The sequence below is a fragment of the Dasypus novemcinctus genome, chromosome 10 (assembly GCF_030445035.2).
Source record: "Dasypus novemcinctus isolate mDasNov1 chromosome 10, mDasNov1.1.hap2, whole genome shotgun sequence".
NCBI classification, from domain to species: domain Eukaryota; kingdom Metazoa; phylum Chordata; class Mammalia; order Cingulata; family Dasypodidae; genus Dasypus; species Dasypus novemcinctus.
The window spans coordinates 36,226,661-36,230,707 of NC_080682.1; positions in this window are offsets into that span (position 1 = coordinate 36,226,661).

Sequence of the window (4,047 nt, forward strand, 5' to 3'; positions counted from 1 at the left end):
TCCCATAGGCCCTCTCCAGCCCCAGGGAGTCAATCCCTGAGGCCTTCACCCAAATACTCTCTGGCAAATGGATATCACCCATGTGCCTTCGTTTGGGTGCCTTAAATTTGTTCATGTCATCATAGACACAACTCCAGGTTTCTTTTTGCTACTGCACTCACTGGAGAAAGAGTAAAAAATGTTTTCACTGCCTGTCTACAGGCCTTTAATCAAATAGGTATTCCATGGACCCTGAAAACAGATAATGGACCTTGTTTTCAGTCCAAAACCTTCAAAAAATTTTGTCTTGATTAGAACATTCAACATAAAACAGGAATACCTTATAACCCTCAGGGACAAGCTCTAGTTGAGCCATCCAATGCGCTCCTCAAAACTACCATCAAAACCTAATGGGAGAGTTCCCTCGTGATACCCCCCAGGACCTGCTTAACAAAGCTTTAGTCACCATCAATTTCCTCACCTTTGATAATCACCACACTACCACTGCAATTCGTCACTGGGGAGGTCTAAGATCTGCCCCCATGCCAATTCCCCTCATCATGTGGAAAGACCCTCTCACCAACATGTGGAAGGGCCCCCATGCCCTCTTAATCCAAGAGACGAGGGTATGCTTGTATCTTTCCAGAGAATACAGAGTATCCGTTGTGGATCCCCAGTCATCTCGTGAAACCTGCAACTGTGTCAACAGACAACCCTGATGAAAGCCTGCAGTAATAATAGTCTCCTTTTACAGGGTGCAGTGGTTTTCATCATCATCCTTCTCCTGATCAGCATCACTCATGCGGATTGGACAAAGGTTCAACAAGGTCTCTTCATCCTTATCACTCTCCTCTACATTGGTATTCTTATTCTAGTAATATGCTTCCTTTTTTCTTAGTCTCTATCCTCCTTACAGCCCTCTTCCCCTCCTCCATTATAAGTAGGGGAGAAAGTAAAAGAGATGTCTACTCCTGGGAATTTGTAGTTAGAGAAACCTTCTCCTGCCAGGGTCGTACCACGTCTAACAACATTGGATCAGGCCGTTGCCCACCCACGGGGTGTGCAAATGCTATTTCCATTAACCTCCACCCTTTGTCCTTTACACTTGATAGCCCCACACCCCCTTGGTACACTGTTTGGAATCAACTCTATGCGTGCTTCCCCTTTCAACAAACTGAAGCATATTGTATTAAATATAATTATAATCAGCCTTATGGCGGCTGCCCATATTGGACCTGTCAAATTGGAGATTATGGCACCTGTTTTATTCCCCCTGCCACCCCTAATAGAGCTTTAACCTCAGTCTGTCTCATTTCCTTTAATGTTACCAGTGGATCTCTAATGCTTCACATACAAGATCCTTGGGATTCCAAATGGGCTTCTGGAGTTTCTGGAGCATTATATGTTAATTCCGAGAGCAGGCCACATAGTTTTCTTTTTATAAATCAATACACTTATGAATATTCTAATACTACCTGGGATATTACATGAGTTGAACAAAAATACATGAATCTGAAACATCCTTACACAAAACTCTCAACCATGAGTCTCAATATTCTTTCCCTTCCTGGATTGAAATTCTCAATTCCACTCTCAACTTCCTCAACCAGTCCACTATTCTCCCTAACACTACCCATTGTTTCCTCTGTGCAGCACTTAGTTGACCTTTACTTGCTGCTACACCCATACCTTACAACATTACCAATTTCTCCAACCGCATGTGGTCTACTTGTGGAAACCCCATACCTACTGTGCCCTTGTGGAATGCCAACGCCAACAATCTAACTTGCCTCTTTACAAACTCCACAAATCATTACTCCTCTCAGCCCATTTCTTGTGCTATCAATGAAACACTTCCTCAGAATTTTTCTATACCTGTCAGGTTTTACCTCTGTTGTAACCAATCCTTATTCACCCGCCTTAATGGCATTCACCCTGAACCCTGCATCCTAGTAACCCTTACCCCTCAACTCACCCTCTATAGTGAAAGTGAAGTTAAATTACTATTATCACCAATTCAGAAGCGAGCTGTTTTCCTTCCCATACTAGTCGGAGCTAGCCTCACAGCATCAGTCACTGCAATTGCTACTGCAGGAGGTACTCTTGGCCATGGTGTCGCCACCTCAGCACAATTTCAAAAAGAGTTACAGGTAATCTTAGACTCTACTACAGCATCCCTTGAGTCCTTACAGAGACAAATTTCCTCCCTCGCTCAAGTTGCCTTACAGAACAGAAGAGCATTGGATCTTCTTACAGCTGAGAAAGGGGGAACCTGCCTCTTTCTCCAGGAGGAATGTTGTTATTATGTTAATGAGTCTGGAGTAATAGAATAAAATGTAATCAAGCTAAAAAATTTGTGTGATAAAATGTAATCAAGCTAAAAAATTTGTGTGATTTGTGTGCTAACATTCCTCTTACTCCCCACTCTTTTCTTAGCTGGTTTTCCTCTCCAGTAGCAATGTGGCTTGTCCCCATTCTCAGTCCCCTTGTTTTCATTATTGTGTTTTTTACCGTAGTGCCTTGTCTCCTAAAGTGGCTTCAGAAGAGAATTGAAAGTATTTCCACCTTTACTGTTTATTCACTTCAATTTCATCAATATCAACCACTAGCAGAATGAAGACCCTGCTATCAGGAAATTGGCCACAATGCAACTATAGCAGTGCAAAGATAAATAACACAGCTACAGTAATATCGTGCCTGCAAATTAATTCCCTCTGCCCAAAAGATTAACTGGCAGCCAGAGATGGGTAAGACCTCCAGAGGGAGGCAACCTAAGACAGGTGCAGTTACGTGGGTGAAAGAAGGCATATTATATAACTGGTAGCCAAAGACGGGTAAGATTCTCAGAGGAGAACAACCTAAGACAGGCACAGTTATAGAGCTTCCTTAAAAAACACAAACGGAGGAATTGTTGGCCAAAATGGCCTGCGGCACTAAGCAGCTCCTTTCCTGTGGCCGATTCCCACACGTGCCAACCTGAATTCTGCCTCTTCCCTCAGCAACAGAGGGCCACCAGCCAATTGTGCGCACCAACCTGAAGTCTGCCTCTTCCTTTAACAACAGAAAGCTACCAGCCAATCTAAAATGTGCTGTCCCATTCGCCAATCCATTCATTAGATGCTGCCCAAACCCAGCCTATCCGCGATTGCCACCTCTCCCCCCGCCCCCACCATAACCCATGTAAGCCAATGTACTCCCTCAATAAACCAGACTTGTGCCATGAGCCTACGTCTCCAGAGCGGTTACTGTGTGTTTTGTGCTCTGCCATTCTTACCTCATGAGGCCACAGTCCCGCATCTTCCCCCCGCCGCACAGGTGGAGCTGGAGAGAGTATCAGAGACTGGCTGCAATGCAGAAACTCACACCACTGTTACCTGCACCTGCCACAGTTGTGACTCTTCTGCAATCCCAAACCTCCCCCAAAACAAAGCCAAAAGAAAATAAATAAAAATATTGAACAATTTAAAATAGAATAATGGATATATAATTTTTAAAAATATTTCTTCATTGTATCTCATTCCCATAAGATCTGTGATGGTCATGCATCTCAGATACTTACAGATAGCCACATAATGATCAAAGGCCATGAGAAGGAGCATAATCTCATCACATCTTGTGTTTCACTATTTTTCTTTTTGAATTCTTGTTGGTAGTTTATGTGTTGCTAGGAATTTGTCCATTTCATCTAGGTAATCTAATTTGTGTACAGGTGTACATAGGATTCTTCTATTATCCTTTTTATTTCTGTGATATCAGTACTAAGACTTTCCATTTCTTTTCTGATTTTAGTTAATTGTATCCTCTTTTTTTTGTGTGTAGAGATTTTTGTTCATTTTATAGATATTTTCAACAAACAAGCTTCGGTATGTTTTCTTTAAATCTCTGTAAGGTTTTATTTTTTATTCAATTTATCTTAATTTTAATTTTTGTTATTCTTCTTTTCTTGCTAACTTTTAGCTTAGTTTATTTTTTATTTTTTTGGTAAGTCCACCGGTTGTGAGATTCTGTGTCTAATTTGATGTCTTTCTTCTTTTTTCATATCACCCAGTTGAGGTATAAATTTCTCTC